This window comes from Aotus nancymaae, unplaced genomic scaffold (assembly GCF_030222135.1).
Source record: "Aotus nancymaae isolate 86718 unplaced genomic scaffold, 86718_ANA_hifiasm-v0.15.2.pri h1tg000020l, whole genome shotgun sequence".
Taxonomy (NCBI): domain Eukaryota; kingdom Metazoa; phylum Chordata; class Mammalia; order Primates; family Aotidae; genus Aotus; species Aotus nancymaae.
In genome coordinates, this window is record NW_026988432.1 from 61,853,965 (window position 1) to 61,881,613 (window position 27,649).

General features: G+C 40.7%; 1 protein-coding gene and 1 long non-coding RNA gene across 2 annotated transcripts in view; one reads left to right on the forward strand and one right to left on the reverse strand.

The window, feature by feature from the left end:
- The window catches only part of EPB41L3 (erythrocyte membrane protein band 4.1 like 3), a 156,172-nt gene extending 149,704 nt beyond the window's left edge, over window positions 1-6,468 (reverse strand). Inside the window, exon 1 of the mRNA XM_064379387.1 lies at window positions 6,351-6,468. The gene's annotated coding sequence lies outside the window, so the exon portion shown is untranslated. The remainder of the gene's footprint in view (window positions 1-6,350) is intronic.
- Window positions 6,469-8,584: 2,116 nt separating this feature from the next.
- LOC135276078 (uncharacterized) lies at window positions 8,585-27,484 on the forward strand. Its single transcript, XR_010343646.1, has 5 exons — window positions 8,585-8,955; window positions 13,117-13,214; window positions 16,090-16,154; window positions 23,620-23,660; window positions 26,013-27,484. It is a non-coding gene; the product is annotated as an uncharacterized LOC135276078 (long non-coding RNA).
- Window positions 27,485-27,649: the final 165 nt, after the last annotated feature.

Below are 27,649 nucleotides of genomic sequence, written 5' to 3' on the forward strand. Positions count from 1 at the left end.
CACCAGGTAATCCTGTTGTATGCAAAAATTTGAAAACCACTGTGTCTCATTCTTTGCAAACCTCTGCTGTTATCTGGAGTTTCATAGTCAAATTCTGCATTCTCATTGAGGGTCATTTTTGGATTATGGGTTTTGTGGTAGAATGTCACAAAATTCTATACTCATCCTGAGGGTCATCTTTGGATCTTACAATTCTTAAACACATGTCCCTAAAAACAAGCAAAGAGGACAATAGCATATACTACTGAAATGAGAAAATATGTACTATGCATATACTCTCATTAGAACAGTCTGGATGTCTTCAAACACAGATCTCATTTCAACCTTAAGGCAGGCAGCATCCTCATTTGTTCACTCTGGGGAACCTTGCCTAGAGAAATGGAGTACCCTGCCCACAGTTACCTACCTCAAGGTTAGCAAATGTTTCCATCTGTATCTTCTCTAACTCCTTTATTTTCTTTATTCTGCTACTAGGACCCCTGACCCCTGGGCCAAGGACAGGGCCACACAGCAGGAGGTAGGTGGTGGGTGAGTGAGCATTACCAACTCATCTCTGTCTCTTGTCAGATCAGAAGTGGCATTTGATTCTAACAGGAGTGTGAACCCCATTGTGAACTGTACATTCGAGGGATCTACGCTGTGCATTCCTTATGAGAATCCAATGCCTGATGATCTGAGGTGGAACAGTTTCTTCCTGAAACCATCCCCCACAACCTCCATCCATGTAAAAATTGTCTTCCATGAAATCCCAACCTCTGGGTCAAGGACAGGGCCACACAGCAGGAGGCGAGCAAAATGGAGGTCCCTGGTGCTAAAAAAAACATTGGGGACCCCTGTTCTACAATATAACTCTCCCTCCCATGAATCACTGCTCTCATTTCAAGAATTCAGAGAAAAAGCTTTCCAGATGTCTTGAGCATACAAATTTGTCAACCTCTATTTTCTAAGTCTTATACTTAGCCAGTAAACATATTCCTTCTAAAGTTAATAAAAGTTGTTACCAAATCACACAAAATGGTATAAAGCACACCAAAATTCAAGAATAATTCTCTATAATGAAACTGCCCAAAACTCCCTATATCTCTGGGATATTAGTAACTCTAAATACAAATCACGTAAAGTGTGCAACTGTCAGGGGCCAGCCTTAGGCCTCTAGACTCCCTGATGGCATCACCTCACAGAAGCCTGGGTGCACCATTCCAGCTAGCACCTTCAGGATCATAAAGCTATTCTCCTCAAATGGCTAAATGAAGACTGGATTCCACATGCACTGAAGATCAGTCAAAATCATGGGATTGTGAATAACAGAGCAGCCCACATCCCTGGAGAAGTGGCATAGAATCTGTGAATGGAAAACGACATTTGTTACCATTCTATTGCTGAGGACAAAGGAAGGGTTGGGAACTCAGAGACAGATCTAAGGAAGCTTAATTTTTTCCAACTCTGGGAGCCCAATGACCCCCCACACACACCTACTGAACTATCCCAGACCCTGGATGTTTTGACTCTGGAGAGTCTAGTTCAGGTCCAGGCTGTTGCATCTGCTGTCCCTCAAGGCACACCGGGAAGCACATGGGAGAATGGTGGGCACCTGAGAACTCAGGTCAGGCTTTGCTGAGTGAGCTCAGCCCTCTATGAAAAGATGACATTAAAATTTGAATTTTTTAAAAAAAATCAAGAAATATATAGTGAAAGTTTGTTTCTTTTAGTTTGTTAGAAATATTCACACGCGACACTGAGACATACACAATCATCATCAGAGATTTTAATTTTTTAAATATCCTGTCTTACCACAAGCCTCCCGATGTGTATACTAGAAGAGAGCCGTGAAGTGCAGACAGCAACTGGCAGGAGGCAGAGGGGCTGGATGACAAGGCTATACATTAACACCATCACTAAGGTAATGATGCTTTACCAGTATAGCACAGAACCAAAAGAAAATATTTATTTACCATTAAAAATAATGATGTGGGTATAGATTTGTGTGCATGAAAAAGCTTTCCCCAGACATACTGTTACATTAAAAAAAAAGTTTGGCGGGGTGCGGTGGCCCACGCCTGTAATCCTAGCACTTTGGGAGGCCAAGGCAGGCAGATCACTTAAGGTCAGGAGTTCGAGATCAGCCTGGCCAACATGGTGAAACCCCATTTCCACTAAAAATTCAAAAGAATTAGTTGGGTATGGTGGCGGGTGCCTATAACCCCAGCTACTTTGGGAGGCTGAGGCAAGAGAATCACTTGAACCTGGGAGGCTCATTTGAACCCTAGAGGTGGAGGTTGCAGTAAGCTGATATTGCGCCACTGCACTCCAGCCTGGGCAACAGAGTAAGACTCTGTCTCAAAAAAAAAAATAAAAAATAAATAAAAAATAAATAAAAGCTGTTATGTAGAAGTATTTAAGATAGAAGACTATCCATGTAAAATATTATGTAACCTATGTATGAGTCTGTATATGTACGAAATTATGCTACTGCTATTTATGAAGCACTTACGATACACCAGATACTGTGTTCAGTATCTGCATGTATTACACATCATTTAGTCCTCATATATCCTTGAGATATAAGCATTATGCCCATTTTATAAATGAGCAAACAGGCTCTAGGAAGTTAAAAGAACCATGCCACATAGTTCTTAAATAGCAGGACCGGGAGCCCAACCCAGGTCTGTCCTATTCCACTCCAATAGATGATACATTCAGAAAAGTAGATAATGAGAGTTCTTCTTTTGGTTTTTCAGTATTGTTAGAATATATTTTAAAGCAGGAATGTACTATCTATGATGTCTCAAATAACTGAGATATGTTCATTGAAAGGATAAATAAGAAGGAAAATTTTTCCGTATTTTGTATCTCATTTTCCACCTTTAACAATCCAAAAGTAGTATTTAATCTTCAGTTAAATACGCCCACAAAAATATGGAATGAATTGCCAAAATATCAGTCATTGAAAGAAAAAATTATATTCAATATCTGCAAAATTTTGGCTAAATCCATTAACTAAAGACCATCCGTCTCCAGATTCCTATTCTTCCAACTCATCCTACGTTTATCACCAGAAAAATATCCTTCTTCCCTACTCTTCCCTACTCAACCACTTTCAGTGACTCCCCACTACCTAGCAAAGTCCAAAATATCCCTTAGTCTCATACCTACAAACCCACAATCAGGCCTCACACTACCTCCTTAGACTCATCTCCCATTACTTTGCAGCACACAGGCTATATCCCAGCTAAATGTAGGCCTCTTGACTTCTGGAATGTCTATCTGGAATGTCTTCTCAATGACTAACTGAGATTCTCTATCAAAATCCAGTCATCTTCACAAGGCCAAAATGGAAAAGTCAAAATGGAAAATGAAGAATTTTCAATAGATTTTTCTTATAAAAGGATGCACATATCTATATTTGGCTAATCTATTTCATTTATATTTTCTTTATGCATTGAAAAACAAATCAATTTGAGTTCTTGAAGATGAAAATGAAAATTCCAGTTTCTAAAAATGTATGAGTCATAGCTTAATGGACAGAGTGCTATGTAAAATAATCTCTTATAGCAGTGTCATGAATCTTGGGAAATAACATTACCTTCCCAAGATGCACATATCCTTTTATAGGAAACAATAATACACAGAAAAACAATCACTGATGCACAGAATGGACACTGTAAAATAAGCACTACATATTATAAAGTATATTTCAAAAAAAATTGCATAGCCAAATGATCAACCATATTCCCTAAGATTCATGACACGGATTCTAAGAGATAACATTATGTTATATAGCACTCTGTCCATTAAGCCATGACTCATACATTTTTAGAAACTGAAATTTTCATTTTCTTCTTCAAAAACTCAAATTGATTTAGTTTTTCAATGCATAAAGAAAATATAAACAAAATAGATTGGCCAAAGTATTCCTAAAAATTCTTACATATAATTCAGAATCCAACTCTTCCAAATTGCACATCAACTAAGAGTTACTATTGTCTATGCTTTTCCACACAATATCATCTTGGGTCACCAAGAGCACTGGAAATGCGTCACTTCTTATGAGTGCTCCAGGCCGGGTTCGGTGGCCCATGCCTGTAATCTCAGCACTTTGGAAGGCCAAGGCAGGCAGATCACGAGGTCAGGAGTTCGAGACCAGCCTGACCAACACGGTGAAACCCCGTCTCTACTGAAAATATAAAAAAATTAGCCGGGTGTGGTGGTGCATGCCTGTAATCCCAGCTACTCAGGAAGTTGAAGCAGGAGAATCGCTTGAACCTGGGAGGTGGAGGTTGCAGTAAGCCAAGATCATGTTACTGCACTCCAGCCTGGGTGACATAGCGAGCCTTCATCTCAAAAAAAAAAAAAAAAAGTGCTCCATTACTGTCTCCAGGATTTTCTCCAGTCCACTAACATCCAATCCCCAATTTCTGATGCACATTCACAAAGAATTAAGTTGCCAGTTTTTTCTCTGCCACATGGCTGAGAGCCATGTAAGATATATCCCAATTTCAGAGATGTTAAATGTGAAAAAATAATTTTCTTTTAGAAATGATGAAATTTTGGGGCTTGAATCAAATACACAGAAACTCACTATTTGAAAATGTAAACACAAGGATGTACAAAAATGACCAAAGAGAGAGCTAAAACAGAAAATAGTTTTCCTCCTTTTAGTTCAATGCTAGGATCAATATCATCTCCCAGCCCTAATCCTTTTCAGCTTTTGTCACCCTCCCATTTGATCCCTCCCCTCTTCAGAGTACCTCCTCCACACTGATGTCCTCCATGACACCAATTAGAGCTGGCAGGAAAGGAAGCTGACTCCCTGCAGTTCTCCCCTCAAAGAAACCATTCTTCTTTTCTCTTGGTACCTGCAGAATTCTCTTCCCTCATATGGCAAAACCTCTAAGACCTACCCAATTTGAGCTGTAGACAGAGGTAACAACCTTGTTATGAAGAGGACTATGCCATTAAAAATAATGACTACACACACGAGTCCGGTACTTCTCATTTTTAAATAAAGCAGCAGTGCTTTTTCAGCCTTCTCCAAGATGGTTTTTTTTTTTTTGGTAGTAAAGCATAAGTCATAAATGGCCTCATTTTTAATACAATTCTGTAAGTATTTACTGAACGCTTTAAGTGTCTAGACCTCTACTTGGTTTGGGAAATAAACCTCAAGAGAAATAACTTCCTATCCTCATCAAGCACCCACCCAACATAACTGAAGAGAAAAATATACACTCAAGACAGGTTAAATATTGCATTTGTTTTCTAGGTCTAATATAGACCTTTCTGCTTGCTCTCTCTCTCTCTCTCTCTCTCTCTCTCTCTCTCTCTCTCAGTTTTTGTTTTGTAAAGCAGGGTTATAAGAACAACGTATCAAAATGTCAGCAATCTAAAAATTAAGTTGTCAGCTTTTTCTCTATACTGCAAATTACAAAAGAATTAGGGGTTTGGTGCTAATAGAAGCTTACAATTCCAAAGTATGCAATTTAACCAATCATCACAAGGACTAAAAATGCAATACCAAGACATTTCAACCAAGTGATCTGCAGTTCTGGCACCTAATTTCAACTTTTCCACATGTGCCATTCTTCCCAATTTGTTTCTTTTTTATGCTTTGAAACTGTGCTCTGGAATAGCTACACAGTTAAGAAAGGCCTGTCCAGAGCTCCTATATACATAATACACTCACATGAAAAATGTCAGTCATCTTAGCAAGGAGGTAAGGAAAAGACAAGGAACATCTGTAGCCATTCTGTGGTTCTTCATTTTTTATGCTGATATTACTATAAATTCAGAAAGGAAAACATGAAATGTACTTTACAGTTTCTGAATTTCAGTCTTATCATTTATTCAACACTATTTTGGATGAAACATCTCTGATCACCTCTGCACTAGAATTCTAAAGTAGGATTAAAATGCTAAATTATAAAATAACTAGTAAATAAAACAAAAATGTAAATGGAAATCAATTACTCCAAATCACTGCAGATAGCTTCTACACTTATGAAATATCTTCTTCCATTTGTTCCAATTGCCAACTGCAATTTCATCACTTAAAAATAAATAAGAGCATGGCCTGTCAAGTAAATTGCATCTTTACAGAGACCACCTACTTTTTTAAAAAGACATTACTAATAATCTAAACCAAGAATTTAGAAAGAATGCTCTTTTAGTACAAAAAAAAAGCAAGAAATATGTTGACTCAATGTGTAAATAAAAATACAGACTCATTTTTCTTGTTCTTTAATTTTGTAAATGGCCTTCTAAAACAATTACGGTATTTGGCTCTACCTAAGGAATATTCAGTGCTTTCTACTATTTCACAAAAACAAACAAACAAACAAACAAAACTCTCCTACCTTACTCTTGGGGACACATTCTCCCATGCAATCTTACATTCATTTATATCTTCCAATTCTCCAAACAATACCTCTCAACTTGAGAAAGGAGAGTCTCATTCATTGATCAGGCAAAGTTTTAAAGCCAGCGAGATGCTTCAGATGGTCTGATTTTGCCTGCCCCACCCTTGTTTCCTTTGAGCCATAGTGATGTCACAACACCAGGCAGGACAATGACTTCACTGCTCCAGTCCTTGCTTCAGAGCACAGAATTCCTCACAGTCAAGGCAAATCAAATAACGGCAGAACCCTCCAGGAGCTGACTGCCTGATGAATTCCCAACAAATCAGCAGCTAGCTAGCGTTTTGAAAGAAATAGATGCAGAAATTGCACCATTAAGTATCTCTCTAAATGAAGTGGTGCTAAAGATAAATTTGATTCTTGGGTTTCAATGGTGAGTCTATATTCCACGGAAAACTGGTGATGGGGTATTTAGAGGAGACTATGGGAATTAAAGACAGCCAGGGTAGATTACTTAAGAACCCCCTCTTACCAGTCACGGTGGTTCATGTCTGTAATCTCAGCACTTTGGGTGGCTGAGGCAGGTGAATCACCTGAGGTTGGTAGTTCGAGACCAGCCTGTCCAACACGGTGAAACCCCCGTCTCTATTAAAAATACAAAAAAATTAGCCGAGCGTGGTGGCAGTCACCTGTAATCCCAGCTACTTGGGAGGCTGAGGCAAGAAAATCACTTGAACCTGGGAGCTGGAGGTTATAATGAGCTGAGATCACACCACTGCACCTCAGCCTGGGTGACAGAATGGGACTCCATCTCAAAAAAAAAAAAAAAAAAATAGAACTCTCTCTATACAGTCAAATTCTCACAGAAAGGAAACATTTACGTTTCAGTCTACTCTTGGAGTTCTATTTTACTGGAGAGGACATGAATTCTAATTTGTGAATTTTAGGGAAAGCACTAACTTAAAAGATGAATGCACATCGTATCATACAACATGGAAGAAAATACTTTCATAGCAAGTTCCTGCCACACTTAATCCAATATACTATAGTAAGTCCAGAAAAGAGTCACAAGATGATAACAGCATCACATCTCTCTGTACATGGATAGTTGCCTCTCTTCTACCTAGGTGGCCCCTAATGCATCTGACCAAATAGTTAAAAAAAAAAAAATTATAAATAAAACTGCATCCAATCAAGTTAAAAAAATCCTGATCTTGTATTTCAACACAAAGTTAGCCCAAGTCCAAGCACTGTACAAGAATTGATAAAAAAAAAAAAAAATTGCTTTTAACCTAAGTCGTATTTATGCAGAAGAAATGTGCTAAAAAAAATGTAAATATTTCAGAGACACTGACATTTGACCTATAGCAACTGAATCCTTCACCTAAAAGAGGTTTACCAATTCAAGTGGCTATTCTTCTTGTTATGGATGAATTATTCACAAAACATGTTCTGTTTTGAAAAACTTATTTTGGCGAAAGTGTATTCACTAAATAAACTTTATGCGGTAAGTTATGCATCTGATATTTTGCTTTTCTAAACTACCAGAAAATCAAAATGCAAATCAGACAGTATTAAGCATTCATCCAGCTATCAATGCTTCACGAATTAACAAACTGAAATCATGCTTCTCCAATTTAGAACTTATTCCCTCTCACATTAATTTTGTTACTCTAAAGTTTTTAAAGTTTGATACCAAAATTAACATGCATTTTTTAAACACCCTCTCTGAGCCAAGAGAGAAATCACCTCTCAGTCCCCAGAGTTCACTGGAGCTTAATGTGCTGTTCTCTTTTCTTAAAAGGGCTTTTCTGCTTAATTTGCTCTAATTGAGACTACGTCCATGGCTCACAGACGTTAAGTGGAATTTTTGTTTCCTTGTGACGTTAAAAGTCAGGGTAAATTTCAAAAATAATGCTTTCAGCACTTGGTGTGACGCTTTCTGTACTATAGAAGTTAACGCTACCAAGAGAAACTCCAGCACACCTGGCCGCCTCACAGAGCCTAAAATTCCCACTCCCCACTACCATCCTAAAAAAGGACAGGCAGGATATCTGCAAAAGCAATTTCGCAGGACTAATGTAAAGAAGCTGAAACAACTTAAACACGCAATAGAAGCACTGCATTAGCAGGACTGCCTGGCCCTCTCAGAACCTCCCAGCCCAACCTCCACAAGTAATTAATACCACATGTTTCCTTTATCGTTCTATTTGTTCTGTTCTGCAACGATCTCTACCAACTTTAACCCTGGGCTGCAACTAAAGGAAAACCCTAGGAAACTTCAGATCCGTAATATAAAAAGAAAACTGAAGAACACTCTCATTGCAAGGGACCATAGTTACAATTTACTAGGTAACCACACCCACCGCATTGCAGAAGCCATGAACTTGGCGTGTGTGTGGCGGGGAAGGGGAAGAAGTCGGGCGAGACTACAGGGGAAACCCGAAAAACCAAGCCCCTGCGGCAGCAACCAGGAAACACCCGCCAGGAACTGGCTGAGACCCCCAACTCCAGCGGTCCGAAGTCCCAGCCTCCCCACCCCCACCGCCGCAGAGCCGCCTTCGCAGACACCTCCCCTGACGAATCTCAGCCCCGTAGGCGCCAGGTGAGTCGCGGCGCCCCGAGTCTCCCGGCCACCGCAGGCCGATCCGTGAGACCCTGGTCCGCCTGCGGTTCCGCGCCCGGGTGCCAGCGGCGAGGGGGCCCTGCAGGTGCCCAAGCCCCAGGCAACCCCGCTCGGACGCTCCCTCCTCTTCCCCCACCGACCCGGCCGCTGCCCCAGTTTGGGGAAAGAGGCAAGTTACATAAAAGCGGCCGGCCCCGGTGCCCAGCGGGGATGCTTTGTGCGGAGCGCACCTTAACGGCCCCGAGCCGCGCCCGCCCGCGCCTGCACCCCGGACGAGCCCGCAGCCGCCGCGCGCTGGGCGCAGGGCCCCTCCCGCGGCCCGCCAGCCTCCATCCGCCCGGGCGGCGCCGCAGTGTCACCCCCCTTCCGCACCTCTCCGCGGGAGGGGCTGGCCCGCGCTCGCCCCCAGCCCAAGGAGCAACTTAAAACATGGCGCCCCGGGCGGGGGATTTGCGCAAATTGACGGAAAAGGGACACGGGGACCGAGTCGCGCCCTCGGCCAAGGATCCCAGGGAGGCCCCCAGGCCGGAGGCCGGGGCTCACGCTCCGCTCGCCGGCCCAGCCGCTGCTTCAGCGCGGCGGACGGAGCGGGCGCTGGGCGCGGCGCACAGGCTCGGCCCGGCTGGGGTCCCGGCGAACGGGAGGGCGGGTAGGGACCCCGGCCAAGCCGGGCGCGGAGCTCGGGATTCGGGAGACCGCGCGGCGCCGGAGCCACGCGACAGCCGCACAGCCCCACAGCCCCGCGCGCCTCGCTCCAGGCCTCGGGCTCTTCCTCCGCACCACGTAAAGCCGAGACCCCCTCGCAGTCCCCCACTCCGGGAGACGGAAAAGTTACCTGAAATCGGCGGGGAGTCTAGGCGCGCCGCGGCTTGGGGACCAGGCTCGGGCGCGCGTCCTCGGCGGCGGTGCGCAGGAGACTCGGGCGTGGGGAGGAAGCCGCAGCCCAGGGCTGCTCGCCGCGGCTCCCCCCGCCCCCTGTTGCAGGAGACACCGAGGCTCCGCGGAGCTGCGGCGGGGGCCCACGCCCAGAGACCGTGCGAGGAAAGCCAACCTCGTCCTGCCTGCCCTCCCAGCCGCGGGGGAGGGGGGCACCGCAGTACTTCAGGACAGTTACATGGGCACAGCCTCCTCCTTCCTGGCGCAGGGTCAGGCTCCGCGGACCACGCCGGGAGACAGCTGCCAATGCTTATAGCTTTAGCCTTTGATTCCCACTTAGATGATGGCCCGGCCTCTCCAGCCCCCTGTCCCCTCCCAGAGACCCCCTGTGAGAAAGGAGGGAGGGGGGTGTTCCTGACCTTCAGGTGAGTTATTTATTGGCTAGGAACGGCAGTATTTTTTTTTTTTTCTTTTTGGAAAGAAAAAAAAAAATGAAGTTGGTGGTGTCTTGAAGTAATGTTAATAGAGAAGATCTGAATTAATGGTTGATAAGAGAAGTCCCCATCTTTCAGCAGCTCGGCTACTTGGTCCTCCCCAGTGTTTATAAAGCTTTCCACTGAAATGGAGAGGATTTCAGTGATTTGCAAGTGAAAGAAGTAATTACTGGTCCTGGTGGTCTCACAATATCTGAAGATCTAACCAAGTAACCAAGACATTTAAGAAATATTTTTATGGGCACAAAAAATTAGAATGAATAAGATATAGTATTTGATAGCACAACAGGGTGACTGTAGTCAAAATAATTTAATTGTACATTTGAAAATAACAAAGTATAGATGGATTGTTTGTAACACAAAGGATAAATGCTTGAAGGATGGATTCCCTGTTTTCCGTGTGATTATTGTGCATTGCATGCCTGTATCAAAACATCTCATATACCCCATAAATATATATACATACTATGTACCCACAAAAATTACAAAACATTAAATATTATTCAATTTTTAAAATAAATTTTATGTGTATTTAAGGCATACAACATATATAGTAAAATGGTTATTATAATGGAACAAATTAGCATATCTATCATCTCAGGTAGTTACGCATTTCCCTCAACACCCCTCTACTTGTGGCAAGAGTAGCTATGATACACTTATCTAGCAAAATCCTGAATATAAGACACTATTCTTAGCTATAGTCCTCATGTTGTACATTAGATCCTTATCACGTTGTACATTAATTTTTTGTGTAATAGAGCCTTCTTCAAATCATCCAGTCACCCCTCAGGGACTCATTAAAAGAGGAAAAAAATGGATTCACAAAAATATTGCATTTACTACTGGGTGCCAAAGACAGGATACAGAACACGTACCTCTGGCAGAGATTAGTGGGCCTGATCTGTCAGTGAGGGTTGGGGAGGTGGGGAGACTTGGCGCAGATTTCTAGAACAGGGAAATCTTCAGTAGGAAAGGGGGATGGCATTTGATTTCCTTGGCTGGAGTGGAAGGGTGTTTTCAGCTTGAAGGGGGAGAAGGTTGGAACATTATAGTTACTATGTTGCTATGGAGTTTATGGGACTATATTCTGTAAATGTGCAGCTTTGGGAAATTTTGAGCAAGAAAGTGTGACTTAAGTCATGTTTTAGGAAAAGTAATCTTATGGTTCTGCAAAGACTAGAACAGATGGGCAAATACCACGTTGCTGATTGGAGGAGACTATGGCATTATGACAGTTACCAGAGGTAATGAGGGCCTGAACTGTCTTTCAGGTGACAGATAAAGGTGACACTTCTGATAGTGGATGTTTGGGAATTAACTGCATTTCCTGTCAGGAAGTGTTGAATATGAGTATTAGAGATATATATGCATGTATCACATATGCACCTGTATGACTGTGTGTGTAACATATAAAGTCTATGAATGAAGGAAGAATTCATTTTCCTTTTTTGCATGTACACTAAAGCACTCTCTATTGAAAGTGGACTTGAATAAATTGTATTGTTTACAATAAATACTCATTTGGCATTATCATTCAAGACACAGATGGCTCCACATTTTCATTCATTTTATTGCAGTTTTGCTTTTTTTTTAATTGAAAGCAAACTTTTTCATATGACTCATGAATCTTAATCTTTGTGATGATGAAAATCAGCAATATAGTGTTTGAATGGCAATTTTCTTGGGAGAAAAATATTAGACAACTAAGTATTTTTTAAATTAGAAATACCTATCTAATTATGGTAATATTCCATGAATTGGAGTAAAAACCATACTGCTGCATAGTTTGATAGGAAATCTAGAAGCAATTACTTTGGAATCCTCTAGATTTGACCAAGGCTCTCCTCTATTATCCAACCCCCTCCCTCGCCCCCGCCCCTGCCCCCAACCCCCACCCCCGCCCAGACAGGGAGAAAAAGAAATGCCAGCTTCATGAGTGGTGCATAGCTCCCTCAGCAACTTGCCTGCATCTTGGTAATAGCACTCTCTTCATTCTTTCCTGTGACTCTCATGCAGGAGCCTCTCTTAGTCCTCTCTGTCTCCCCACAGTGCCTCACTGGGCACATTGCAAGCCGAGCACTTAACATTTTTGCTAAATGAATGAATGGACATTGAATAATGAACTAAGCTGTCACTTTTCTTCAGAGATTCAGCTGCCTCATGTATAAAATTAAGGACCGATTCTACAATTCTATATGGTTCAATAATATTAGGGTTTCATAAAACTAAAAGATGTATCACCTCTTACTACTTACTGAATAAAAGCAATAATGAAAACCCTACTATTTAACTCATCAGGAAATAATGAGCTTTTCCACATAGAAAGGAGAAGGCACATAACAAAGTAGAAGGCAAGGTGAAGACACAATTACAGTTGAATTTGCTTGTTTTCTTAGAATACTAACTTCTCTCTTTTTCCCTCTCACTATCAAAAATGAAGTCACCTATAGCCCCAGAGAATTCTTTATTCCTGTCAGTGTAAACCCCCTCATGGTGCTGTTTCAATAAGTTATAGAAAAGTAGTTCTTGGGCCCAGGAAATACATTTTACACAGTCCTAGAATTAGTGCCAATTTGGCATGAGAACTCAGTTCTTCAGATGTTTAATTTACTATGTCCACACAGTGCTAAAAGGAGTGTTATGCAAATACTGAACTAATCCATGGAAAGTCAGGAAACATCCCATGACTCTAGCTTAGGTCTTACGATGCCCATTCTGGTCTCCACCACCATAACTTGGGCTTCCTCTACACTAATTTTATTTACAGGCTTCCTGAAATTACTGTATATAAGATACATCACTGAAGGCCAACAGCCATCAAGAATTCTAGCCATGGTTCAGAGAAAAGGGTGCAGCTTACTTCAGGTAAGACATGTGTGTAAATTCATCCCAAGCTGAAGAGATAGGATCCCCCATGAACCTCTATTCCACCACAAATGTCAATAGAGTACTGACTCCTTGAGTGAACGAGTAACTGGTATTCTGCTACCTGAACAGCAATGATAACTCCAACATGACAGCCAAGAGAAGGACAGAATTTGCATTTGTATTGACAGCCATATTGTCAGCCTTATGAACAAGACTCTAGAAAGAAATAATAGAGAATCAGTCTGGTTAAACTCATCTGAACTTTGCTCTCATACATTAAAATTGAAAGAATATTGACGCTTGACCAAAACCTACACATGCCACTGTAGTAGGCATGCACACTCATTTGGTCTCATTTATTCAGCCCTGATCTGCTGCCTTAGTAAAATGTTAACAACACTGGCAATAACTAGCTGAAGCTTATTTTATGCTCAGAATAATGTCAGGCACCTGAATTGCATATCAAGTTCTTGAAATCAGGATATAAAGTCTTCAGCCATAGCGTTACTGGGGACCATAAATAAGAGAAATACAGGGATGAATGCATAATTCAAAAGCAACAAGCTTATTCTTCTGACATAAAATTCATGAAGAGTTTCTAGGTTGTAAGTATAGCTTTAAGTTTACAGCTCATTAAGGCTTCCAGATGCTCTCTTCATATCAAGTTTGTATACACCATTTCAGGGGTCTGCGTACATGCAAGGCACAGATGCAAAATGAAATAAAGTATTGATAAGTATAAATGTAGCACAAAGTGTACAAAAACATGGAGAGGGAACAAGTTTAGGCATGCTAACACCATTTAAAATCATTCCTATTCATCAGAATTCCATATTTGCCTTCTTTCTCTTTGTATTCTTGTATAAAGAATAGCCTTAAAGGTGGACCACTACATAGTATGTAAGTTTTATTGTATTAAAACATATCCTTATTGATTTTTTTTTACTTTCTCCATTTCTAGTAAGTTTTAGAAATAAGTCTCAGCACTTTTAAATGGAATAATTTTAACATTAAAATTGTAAGGGTTATTCTAGTGATCAATTCTTTGTTAAATGTAAATGCTCAATAATTCTATTCTCCTCAAGTAAAAATAAAAAATCCATTGAGAATGTTTTCTATTTAAGGATTTTATATATTATAAATATTGAATGGTAAAATATGAATGCTAAAATATAAAGAACGGAAGTTGTTAATCTGTAATATTAAATTCAACTCTCAGATGATCACTACTGAATTATATGCCAAGACATTTAACATTTTAATCACTTTTGCCCAAAAGACAAAATAAATGCCAGCAAGCCTCTCCATCCCCTGTAAAGCTGTAAGTAATCCTAATCAGCTCTTATGTTTCACCCCAGAAGCTATCAACAAAAATTAACTGAGGAGGAAAACAGCAGATAGTAAGACACATTCAGAAGTCGGTCTCATTAACTTGTTAATATTATCTCCTCTTTAGGCAAATATGTGATGATTAACTTTATAAACTAATAAACATACAGCAATAACTAAGGAAGAAACATTAGCTTTGTTTCTTAATTTGATTCCTGTTTTCCAGCATGTTTTTCCCCCTTTCCAGCTGTCTCACTGGCTTGCAGATTTCAATAGTGAGGGTACAACCCGAAAATGTCATTCCACTGTAGTCCACAGCTTCCAGAATGCTCTGGGAATCATTGAGACCTTCATCTAGAATATCTTTGTCCCTTAAAATAAATTTGTTTAATAGGTGAAAGCTATTTGAAAGAAAGCCTTGGCTACTGACACTCTCCTATACAAGATGTTTATTAGGGATTTGTCTGATATTCAGGGCTGACTCATTTGTAAATGATACAAATCTGAGGATACCAGAATTTCTCAAACTAGGTTGCTTGTGAACAGTTTTCTTAGTTTTATGTTTCTGTGTCAATACAAATCTTAAAAAGAATAAAACTACCGGATACATACCATTGATATGAGAATCATTCAAAGTGCTTGTTAATAATGCAAATTTTGGGGTCCAGCCCTACCTAAGAGAATCAGAAGCTCTGGGGTGGGGTCCAGGGAGCAGGCATTTTTAACAAGTTCCCCAGGTGATTATAAATCACACTAAATCTTGAGAACCATTGATCTAGGCACCCGGTCCATACCAACAATCCCACAGGTGACAAAGTATGTTCAGACAGATGTTTCATAGAAGTTGGAACAGAAAGGGGGTGGAAGAACAGCTTCACTCAGACATACATGAGAGCTGAACTGAAGATAACCTACACTACACACCTCACAGTTTGCAAGAGTTCTTGCTTGGATCCTGTGATTGCATACATCACTCTGTAGCAGCAGTTCATTAGCAGTAAGTATAGTAATAAATAACAATGAAAGATTGTTCTGTTCCCAGTTCCAGCAATAATTGGATTAGATGCCTATTTATTGAAGATTGCAATAACACTGCAACTCTGACCTTAATTTCCAAGTTTTTACAAAGTTGCCAAGGGAATTTCTCATTAAAATAGGAAATTGAGGACTAATTGTCAGCAGTTTTAGTTAAGTGTGAGATCTGGCTATCTTAAACCCTGAAAATAGAGAATTTCTATACATTTTGATATACCATACTTAGGAAAACAGGCATTCCCTGTGCTGCTTAGTAAAACTTAGTGAACCAAATTAAATAAGGAAATTGACCAGAGGCTCCATCCTTCTACTCTGAAGCACAACATGAGGAATTTTGTTTCAGAAAAGCAATATCATTAATCCTTTTAAATTAATATGTTGTTAATTTTATTGTACAGGCCTTGCATTTCTCATATCAATTTATAAGATTATTTTGGTTTTATACTTGATGAGCCCGACAAACTTAAATCTGGTTTTATATGTTTAGAAATATTTTCTTTCATTAAAGGATGAGATTTCAGCTCAAGAAAAGAGGCCCATCATTCTAATACGGACCAGGCTGTTTTATGAGCGGTGAGTTTCCAGTTACAGTGTTTAAGGAGATACCAATGACATTTGTCAGTAAAGCCAGATAGGGCTTCTTCTATCAGGAGGGCACTTGGGCAAGATGAGCTATAAAATCTTGTTCAACCAGGAGAGGAAATTGTGTTCCAAACTTTTGCCACTCAGGAACCAGGATCTGCCTACCCAGTTTGAGGTAGCAACGCAAGCACTGACTTCATGAAGGAACACTCACGTACATATGTACATGGTCTTTGAATCCCCAACAACATCTCAATTATAGGTTGAGATTAATTTGTCATTGGTTCTGTGCTTTTTCTCCATAAATCTCATGACAGTTTCCACCGCCTCTTCCCCTCCCACATCTTTTCAGATCCATCAACTCTAATCTGCTTAGATTTACACGAGTCCCCAACCTCTCTAATCGAACCTTTCTTTACCTCTGAGCCAAGCTTTGCTGATTCAACACAAGTAGCTGTGCATCGTTTCCCATTCAGAATATTTCTACCTTGTTTTTAGAGTCAAGGTATAAATATTCTGAATGGGAAACCACGAAGTGCATTTTGGAATTTTTCCTGGGTGTGTCAGTGCCTATTCCCAAATTATCCGACTGTTTAACAAAATCAAATAAGCATGCAGTGAGCACATGCCATCCTCCTCAATGCCATTATAGCCTGATGAACAGAGCACCAAGTAATATCTGAAAATCGTTGTATAACCTTCAGCAAATTTCCGCTTCTCTGGATACGATATCAATATCTACTGAAATATTCCCTCCATTTCTGTTTTACTAGCACAAACAGGTGGTTCTCAACTACAGCTGCACATTAGCAGAATCACATGGAGGGATTTTTTTAAAAACATCCACTGGAGGCTGGGCCCAATGGCTCATGCCTGTAATTCCAGCTCTTTGGGAGGCCAAGGCGGGTGGACCACTTGAGCCTAAGAGTATGAGACCAGCTTGGGCAACATATTGAGAACTCAACAAAAAAGTTAAAAATTAGCCTGGCATAGTGGAGCCTGCCTGTGGTCGCAGGTACTCAGGAGGCTAAGGTAGGAGGATCGCTTGAGCCTGAGAGGTTGAGGCTGCAGTGAGTTGTGATAGTGTCACCGCACTCCAGCCTGGGCAACAGAGCGAGACCCTGTCTCAACAACAACAACAACAAAAATGTAAGCCACTGAAGTGAATTATCACACCTGGGTGATAGCTACATGTGGACTTACACAATTCTCTCTACTTTGTGTATATTTGACAGGTTTCATAATTAAAAGTTTAAATTTAAAAAATTTTAAATACTGGTGCTTGAGCTATATAGCAAATCAATTAGATAAGAAGCTCTGGAGAGTGGGACCCAGCAACAGCATCTTTCAGCGTTCTCCAAGTGATTTTTAGGAGTAAGTGGAGTTGAGAAACAGGTAGAAGAAGACTAAAGCACATAATTAAATTGAATGTTAAGAATTCCTCAAAAGAGAGAGGCTATAAAAATAAATATTGATAACAAGCACTTATTTATATCTTTTAAAAAATTACCTGAAGATTGAAGCCACTGCCTGACATGTGCATGTGCCCATTCTCTGTGAAGTGAGTCGATTTTTAACAGGCTGGGTTTGCTTGGCAGTGCCTGCCATCAGATTTGTTGATTCTCACACTCTAGGGGAAACCTATTACTGTAGCTGGCTACCCAATTCATACTAATGTGTCAATAAAATGCTGGCATATTTCACAACAGGCTTAAAGAACTCATCACACGTTAAATATCGTGACTAGAATTTCAACAACTCTTCAAACACCCAAAAGAAAAAAATATCATTTGTGGTTTTATTCCAAGTTTCCTTGTGATGTGGAGAACTTACACACGAGCACTTGTGGTTATCTCAGATGATGAATGATGGAAGGTTCCAGCAGGTACTTTTTGATGAAACAGATAAAAATATTTGAAAAATTAGCGGAGCCAGTAGGAAATTGTCTAAGTGAATATAACCTGATGTTTTATAAATTGGATCTAGCGATTTTCCCCAGGTGTTTTCAGGCATTGGGATACTGCTACTTCATGGTACCTGACCCAGGGAATCTCTCTTTTCACTAAGAGCTAAAATTTGCTGAAAATAACTTTCACCATCACCAGAACCCTGCAAGGTGGAATCTATTATTACCTTTACTTTCAAAACAGGTCAGTGAGGCAGAAGTTGCTTCAACCAGGTGCTCAAGGTTACACAGGTGTGACTATCAGAGCCGCAATGCAAGCTCAGGTGGCCTCACTTCTGAGCTAGTCCTATAAAGCCTCTAACTATACAGTCAAATAAATACATACACACAGATATTCAGTTAAATCATATGAAATTGCCAATATTCAACTGTTTTGACTTTCAGAGCAGGAAATTTAGAGTACAATTATATACTGCAATGAGAACATATTGCACTGGCTACAAAGAAGAGAAACAGAATTAAGGAGAGACTCTTATATACTACTATGGACACATTAAAGAACAGAAGAAGTTTTCTAAAAAGTCACCAATTTAGAAAGAATATGCAGGTTGCTTATAGTCTAAGAAGCTACTAAAAGAGCTTAAGACAAGTGCTAACAAACCTATAATTATTATTGTTAACTTTTATTTACCCCGCTATGTGCCACACAGTGTTTTAAGGGGTTCGTGTGCACATTATCTCTTTGTTCTTCACAGTTCCATCAAGTAGGAACTATAATTATCCATATTTTACAAGTGATTAAAAAAACTGAGGCAACCGAGAGGTTGAGTAGCTTGTCTCAGGCCTCATATTTGGTGAGTAGTAGAATCAGACAATTTTAATTTGGAGTCCATGCTCTTAACCATGATGCTAAACTGCCCCTATACAATTACATAGGTTCCCTTGGAATTTCCTCTACAGAAAAGGGAATATTAATTTCAAAAAGCTGTGCCCCAGATGGGATCCTTGTATAAACATGTATCCATTTGACCAGGAAGAGCATTCTACAAGTTAAGAGTTTGAGAAAAAGGCCAAAGGTAGATAGTCTCATCCACCAGTAGATGCTGCCGGTTCTACCTTCAGGACATACCCAGAACCAGCCACTTCTCACTGCACCTGCCTCTGGCACGTTGGTGCCAACCATCACCATCTCCTGTCTGTGTTCCTGCAACACTTCAGCATATTTGTCTCTGCTGCTACCCTGAGACCTCTATAGTCACTCTCCAAACAGAAGATACTGTCAGCCTGGTAAAACCTAAACCAGGTCACGTCACTCTTGTTCAAAGCCTCCAGGGGCCATGTCATCTGCCCTCACCCCATCCAGCCCCACCATTCTGGGCATATCTGCCAGCCACACTCCATCTCACTCCAGGCGCTCTGTCCCTGCGGTTCTTCACCCAGGCCAAGTGTACTCTCACAGTCAGCTTTGCAATCAGCTCTTCTCTAGGAAATACTAATGCCCTCACCTACTTCAAGTCTTTGCTCCCGTCATCTTTCAGAGAGGCCTGCCCTGTACACCTTAAATATACCCAGTAAAAAACAAACTTGTGACAGGGCTACCCCAGCACCTACCCCCTTATCTCACTCTCCTTTTTTCCCATGACCTAACATATCAGATTATTTCCTTATTTATTATGTTTATTGTCTGTTTTCTGCCATTCCAGACATAAGTCCTGCAAAAGCAGGGGTCCAGCCACCTAGAACAGTGCTGGCATGGAGAAGTGTGTTGAATGAAAGAATTTTAAAAAGCACAGAGATTAGAAAACACGGGACTCTTCTGGGAGGATTATTAGAGGGATACAAGTATAAAATTGAAGAGTTAGCTTTCTCAGGATTGGTATTAGACACAGGAAGGAAATTTGGAAGGAAGAAAGTAAATCTAAGGGAATGGTGGATATATGCTAAGAATGTGACATAGTGATATGCAGCATATATTGGTTCCCTCCAACTATGGAACTCATGTAGGCAGGACCTCCCAATCACCCTAAGAAAAACCCTATTCCTCACTCCTGAGGCAACCCTGGTGATATCAGTAGGGTTCCTCTTCCACCACACACCCAGAGATGAGAGGGAAGAATGGTAAAGCCACCCCTCCCCAAATGCTACTTGGCCACTGTTAACATCAGGGGGAATTTAATGAGTGTTTATATTCTGTGGACAAAAGAAAATGTGACAGGATTGAAGCAGGGCCCTCTTTGCTCATGTGCACAAACAATGGCAATGACCACTGCAGTGGAAAATGTCAGATCTTCTGAAGCAGAAGTGTCTAGGCTAATGTTATTTTTCATATCAATGGTTGCCATGGTGATATTTATAAAGATTTAGCCACCATCAAGCAGTGAATACTTTTAAGGGGCTGTTGGAGGCGAAGACGTCGCAATCCACCCTTCATCCTCAAAAATCACTCTCATCTCACTTGCTCCCATGACATGGCTCACTTCCTTTGATTGCGCTTGGCATGCCCGCTAAAGATGAGTTTTAGATTCTGTCATTTCAGGACTAAAGCCTGTGCTGTGTCTTTTCATTCGGCCTGCATTAAGGTTTATTCAGTGATTCACAGTGCCCTTTCAGACATCACCAGGTCACTCCTTCTTCTGTCTCCTTATTCCCAGCCTCTTCCTCCACCAGGGCACCCAAGTCCCACGGCCCCTCATCCTCTGGTCACCCTCTGGAGGGGACATTCGTGTGTCTTGACCATTGCCAACTTTATTTAACCTCCATACTTGGAGAAAACATCAGGAGATAGTGAGTTGGTAGAGGTATATCTCAGCCCCTCCCCCTGCTCCGCCCTGCTAGATTGTAAGCTCTGTGAGGACAGCGGGTCTCTTTTACTCATATTTGTATTTTTCAGAATAAGTAGCATGGTATGTTGGCCCTAAAGGAGCTGAAAAACATCCTAGCACAAGGTAGTAGAGAGCTTAGTGAATGAAAGCACTAATCCCCAGTCATGCAAATTAGAAGCCCAGGCCTCTCCTGGACACCATACTCTCCCTAACCCCCTTGTCAGATCTATCACCAAGTCCTTTGTACTTCACCTTAAATAATGTCTGGGCTCTGTCCACATCTCCCCCACCCCAGCCCAACATCCCATCCTGAAATAGTATCTTCTCAGGTTTCTAATCCAGCTTCCCGGGACATGAGTGAGCACTCAGAAGACAGACAAAGGTGATGCTGTCACCCCTCTCTCAAACTTCCAATCCCATTGTTCTCAGGTGAGAACAACACTCTCAAAGGCAGCCTCAATACTGAATGTGCTCCCTTCCTCCACTCCCGTCCATCCAGCCATCTTTCCATTCCTCTTTTACAGCTTAACTAGGTCACACATCCTCAGCAAGGGCTCTGGTAGCACGACTCCCTCTGCTTCCAGCATGTCATCTATGTGTTTGTGTGTGTGATGATTCCCCGAACCACTGTCTCCCTTCTCTAGATGCAAGTCCCAAAAGGGAATTTGGGTTGCTTCCACTCACCACTATGTCCCCAACCTGCACAGCGCCTGGCATGTAAGAGACACTCAGTGAATATTTACAACAAATAAATGCTGATGGACTGTCATTATTGCAACCAGGCAGTACATAATGGTTAGGTTTCAGCCTGCACAGTTGGTAGCCAGGGACTCACCACTTCTGCTGATACAAAGGAAAAAAGCAAACAAACAGACAAAACAATCAACAAGGCTTTTCGGATGTTGGACATTTAAGTGAAGCTTGCAATGGACACTCAAATATTTATCAATATCCTTTGCAAACATGGATTGAGCAGCTACTCTGGGTAGGGGACAAGCCAGAGCTGCTGACAGCACATTATCTTCCGGGAACCAAACCTTAATTTTCCATACTGGTGCTGCTGGAGTAGGAATGTTTGCTGTTGAAATGCTGCCACATGAGGCGGGAGAATGACTCAACTATTCTTCAATTCAGAGGATCAGCCTCTAAACTTTGATACTGGTTCACATTTGCTCCCTGGATGCCAGTGATTAATCTCATTAGGAAAGTTAGAGGGCAGAAAAATAAGCGGCATTTGTACAGCAATCCATGATGGACTGAGAGAAACCCTGAGAGACAATGGGTTTCTCTGTCTGCCCATGGACCAGTATGGGGGACACAGCAGGAAACATACAGTCCACAGACCTGCCCTCTGCCCCACTCCTCCCTCCCAGCTCCCTGACCTTGGCTTGGGTTACATTGCCTCATCTCCTCTTATCTGCTCTCTCATTTATAAACGGTGTGACTAAACCTGCTTCAAGGATCATCAAGAGGATTAAATGAAATAATTCATGAAAAAAGCACTCAGTAAGCTCTCAATGCCATATAATGATGTGTCACAGTGATAACGGGGACTTACAATAATACCACACGGCCACTGTCTCTCTGCCAGAGACCCCAGGGGGACCTCTGGGGTCTCCCTCCTTCCTCTCACCTCTGTGGGCACATAGCTGCAAAAGCTGAGCAGGAAGGCGGTTGGAGAACCAACCCATTTGACAAAGTAAAGGAGGTGGCTCTTGACCGTCAGGAGGTGTGCTGAGCTCATAAATCCAATTCCCAGATGACCTGGGACGAAGCAGCCAGGAGCTCTGATTAGCGGGTCTGCTGGGTCTGCAGACTTGATAATGTTGCCTGATAGAAAGGGGTAAGTGCAGGAAATGGAATCTGCTCTGAGGTTAACAGGCCTCAGATATTTAAATAAACATGGAAAAATAGATGTCAACATGTGGGCTTTTCCTAACATGCTTTTTTTTAGTCTTGTAGCACACACAATTCAAAAAAGTTTAAAAATTGCTCAAAACACTTGTTTTTTTGTTTCTTTGTTTTGTTTTGTTTTGTTTTGTTGAGACAGGGTCTTACTCTCTTGCCCAGACTGGAGTGCAGTGGTGAGATCTTAGCACACCCCTACCCTCCGCCTCCCAGGCTCAAGCGATTCTCCTGCCTCAGCCTCCCAAGTAGCTAGGATTACAGGCACCACTAACACCTGGCTAATTTTTGTATTTTTAGTAGAGATGGAGTTTTGCCATGTTGGCCAGGCTGGTCTCAAACTCCTGACCTTAAATGATCCACCCACCTCAGCCTCCGAAAGTGCTGGGATTCCAGGCATCAGCCCCTGTGCCCGGGCACTCAAAACTTGCTAAAGCATTTACTTGAGAAGTTCTCTCAAGAACACATGCCTCATTATTTGGAATCATTTTTAAAAATTGCAAATATTCATGATGTTGGAGATGGACTGGTTTTTGGAAGGAGCCAAAATGATTTAGCACTGGGCTAATGAATAAGGGAATCAATGGGGTCAGATCCACTGAGCACCAAAATAAAACACCCTGAGTTGTAACTATAAACAAACTCAACTAAATTCTTTACAATAGTTTCATGTACTAGTTTGGAGGGACTTCAAAAAGTAGTTCCAATAAGATTTTGAACCACGGGACCATCTTCACTCACAATAGCAACTAATTTATTGAGCACTTAGTATGTGCCGGCACTTTGCAAGCATTTGACATACATTTTGTCACTTAAATTTCAGAAAACCTGCCAGTCTCTTATACCCATCTTACAGAAGAGAAGGTAAGTGACTTATCTACAACCAGGTAAATGGTAGAACTACACTTATCGGCATGGATTTTTACTTGCAAGGAGACAACAGGCCTTTGAAAGAATGCACTCTGATATACTTGTTTAATGGTTGAGCTTCTTTTCACCAATGCAGAAACAGAACACTGTGACAGATGTGAGGAGTTACTGGAGTTTGGGCTCAAACCACTACAGGGATGTGCAAGTGTATCCCGATTCCTAGAGGAACAACTACGAGACCCTTTTAAATGGGAAGCCCAAATAAGCCTAATAAACACTTGGAAATAGGTGACAGATAGGGACATTTGTATCTAGACACCATTATGCCTTTGTGGAGAGTGTATGTCTATAGTATCCAGAATGGTAATATATTTATTTATTTAGGTACGTAGAAGCTGCATGGCCTGGGTGTTAGGAGGTGAGCCTGGGCAGTCAGAGTTGAGTTTAAATCTGGCTCTGAACATTGCTGGCTGGGAATTCAGTTACTTAACCTTCAAGGCCTCAGTGTCTTCACTGCACAATGGAAATGACCACATTACCCACTTCATGAGGTTATTTCAGCATCAAATATATTAAACTCTTCCAATTGTGCCTAACATATAGTAAGCACATACCAGTTAGCTACTATCATTAATACTTAAGTAAAAATACATTAATTTTCCTAAGAGTCATTATCTAGAAGAGGGTATAACAGGACAAACATTCATATTCTACAAGTGTACTTAGTCTTTAACAGCAGTGTTGTAATTCAATTAGACTACATCAAGTAAGAGTTTTTTGAACATTATGAATATTTTCCTTGCCAACATTACACAGCGTCTGGAATTAATTAAGTGATTGTTACTAAAGTGAAGTGTCCAGGACCGTTTCTGTATAAGCTCTCAAAAAAGAATAATTTGGCATGTGCTCCTTACTGAAGATGAATAAATATTTTTTTTTCCTGTAGAGGACATTTTGATCTTCAAAATATTTGGCTACAGTTTTATTTTTATAAAGTTGAACAGTTACTCCAAAGCTGCAGACCAAGAAAACAGATGATAGAGGTTTTGACAATGAAATGTTATTTTGTCATTAAGTCTTGACTTATTAAAAGTTCTGTTTACAAATAAATGGAGAAGAGAAGTTTCTCAGATTTCTTAATTTGGAACACAGATCTTTTGCAAAGAGAGAAAGACAAAGGGAGTGTCTACCTTAACTGTAGGAAGTCCTTACTTCTCCACCCACCTTGCAAGGACAGAGAAATCTTACACTGGAGCTGTGAATACCCAGCTAACTCAACAGCCACTTAAGATAGGATGCTAAAGGCAGAACTTCATAGCAGCAATACAAAAAATGGCAATTTACTGTAATTGAAACACTGTAGTTTGTCCATACTTTGAGCATATAATGGATTAATTAGGCTCTTGCCCAATCACGTGGGACACCAATAAGTGAAACGATCTTTCTAAAGGAAAATATCTTTTGAGTTCCTAATAATCATTCCACAAATGAACTTATAGATGTTTTTTATAAGCTCATAATTATTTGATGTAATTTGAAATCCTCTTGCAGTACATATCAATCATACATTTACTTGGTTACCTCCCTGGAAAAAAATCTACAAAGGCTAAACAAAATTATGGATGGTTTAATTACTATCTCAGATTCTTTGTACATAATCCAAATAAAGTTTTTTTCATCTACCACATAATTGACAGTCTTCCTAGTAAGACCAGAAAAAAAAAATTGGTATACTATACCTGTACTATGACCTTAGTTACTATATTTAAAATTTCTGCCTTTATGCACTCTGTAGAATGAGCATGTTATTTAGCCTTCTTTCATATGATTCTTCTTTTCATTATATTTTGATCTTTGGCTCAGTTACTATGACACCATCCAGATGTTAAAATATATCTCTATTGACTTTACACAACACGACCTTTCCCAGTATGATTTCCTTTTCCCACAAGTCCTCTCAAAATTTGTTTGCTGGATTAGGTTTTTCTCCAACTATGACTTACAAAAATGCTAAAAGTAATCTAAGGTGTTTATATAAAAGGATGATATAAAAATGGAAATAGCACAAGAGCTGATTAAAGCTAAACCTAAAATTAGATGGGTTCCCTTGATTAATGGCATAGCAACGGCCTGATGAGTGATGGGTGAAGAACAGCCATAATTGACACTAATCTAGATTCAGTAACTTTAAAAGTGAAGAACTCTCATCTCTACCATAAAATTTATTTTTAAGAACAACCTCCCTCAGAGATACATATAGAAAGTCTAAACGATTTTGGCAGTACAATCAACTTGATAAGAGCAACTTTTTAATTTTAACTTTTTCAAACTTAATTCACTCTGCAGGAAGAGACAACTGGCTATGAACTAAGTCAAAGCCTCAGGTAAAGTACCAGTTCATCTAGATAGGGGAATTAAGCATGCAGATCCTAAAATTCCTAGAGAACACTGCAGGATGCCTGCTGCACCATTCACCACACCATTCCGAAAATCGACATTTGTTCAGGTACGTTGATCAGGAAGGGGAACATTTGCACATTTATTGAAAGGAAATTAAATGGCAAGTATTGTTATGTGACTGCAATGTTACATTCCATACTTTACATGGTAATTTCCAAGGCTTTATATTGGGGGCTGGGGAGAAGAACAAAGGACTTAGTATCTTCTTTGGAAGACAAATCCTTTATGAGAAGCGCCAAGCTTTTAAAAGACTAATGATCGACTGCATGACATGTCCAATGAGAAATTTTAATTTTCTCACATGATACATAGTTGTAATTAATTTCCAATATTTGCTTCATTTCTCAGCCTGGAGCATCCTTTTGGTGCCAGAAAGTAAGGAAACACTTTTAAAAGGGTACAGGAGGATACAGAAAGGACACAGGAGCCAGCCTGAAAGAGCTCCTGATGGCCACAGCTGAACAATTTGAATAAAAGTATAAAATAAGGGTAGTATTGGATTATAACACAAAGAATCCAGTAAGTACCCATGAGTCCATACTCCGAAAAATAAATGACTGAACAAATAAGCAAAAGGAGGAACAGAAACAACTCTTCCTTATAGACTAATTCCAATTAATAGCTATAGTATAAATAAAGAAAATAGAAAAGTCACCATTAGAAAACCACAGTAATAATTGCTACAGAGAAGATCCACTGATGAATGCTAACGTTAGTGGTTATAAATTTAAGCTGCGTAGTTTCAAAGTATCTCCCCCTAAATATTTATTATCGCAAAGGGAAACATGTTAACAGTACAGTAGAGAAAGCTAGCAGAAGCCACCTTGACCAAGTGATCCAAGTTAAGATCATCAGTAACAAGACAGATAGACATCATGTGCCCCATTTGACAGAGGGCATGTTGCCACTATAGATTCTTTCCAAAGATGCATAACCTCAATCTAACCATGAGGAAACATGAGACAAATCCAAATTGAGGGACACGCTACAGAATGATGAGTTAGTCTTCAAAAGTGTCAAAGTCATGAAAGACAGGAAAACTGAAGACCCACCAGGGACTGGAGACCAAGGAGATCCTAGTGAGTCAACTAGCATGCAAAGTGGGATCCCAGATTGGATCCTGGAACCAAACAAGGACATCAGTGGAAAAACGGTGAGATCTAAACGAAATCTGCATTTAGTTAATAGTGTGGTACTAATGTCGGTTTCTTAGTTTTGACCATTGTACTGTATATTTGTAAGATGCTAACCTTAGGGATAGCTGAATGTGGTATATACAGGAACTCTCCTTGCTGAGTTTATAACTCTTCTGTATGTCTAAAACGATTTCAAAATAAAAAGTTTAAAAGTTTAAAAAAAAGATTAAAAAGCATAACTTGCTTTGTTGCTCTGTATCCACTCTGAGTGGTAACTTGAAGGATGATCAGGAGTTAAACAATGAAAGTAGGGATCATAAGTAGCTTAGAAAAGAGAAGCATTAGTCATATGACTTGGTTCTATTTCTTCCTCAACCAATTATGAGC